This window comes from Leucopleurus acutus (assembly GCF_964270905.1).
Source record: "Leucopleurus acutus genome assembly, chromosome: 12".
Lineage (NCBI taxonomy): Eukaryota > Metazoa > Chordata > Mammalia > Artiodactyla > Delphinidae > Leucopleurus > Leucopleurus acutus.
Genome location: NC_139154.1, coordinates 73,264,195 through 73,264,659, shown reverse-complemented (window position 1 = coordinate 73,264,659; position 465 = coordinate 73,264,195).

Sequence of the window (465 nt, the reverse complement as noted above, 5' to 3'; positions counted from 1 at the left end):
CACACAGACTGAAAGTGAGGGGATGAAAACAGTTATTCCATGCAAATGGAATAAAGCTAGTGTGGCAATACTTAGACAAAAAAATTGTAAAAAGAGACAACAAATAACATTACATAACAGTTAGGGGATAAATCCAAGAAGAAGATATAACAATTATATGCACCCAACATAGGAGCACCTAAATATATAAAGCAAATACTAGCAGACATAAAGGGCAAAATTGACAGTAACACAGTAATAGCAGGGGACTTTAACACCCCACTTATATCATCCAGATTGAAAATCAATTAGAAAACACTGGCCTTAAATGACACATTAGACCAGATGGACTCTCTCTCTCTCTCTCTCCCTCCCTCTCTCTCTCTCTCTCTCTCTCTCTAGAGAGAGAGAGAGAGGGAGGGAGGGAGAGAGAGAGAGAGAGAGGAGAGAGAGGGAGAGAGAGAGAGGGAGAGAGGGATAGAGAGA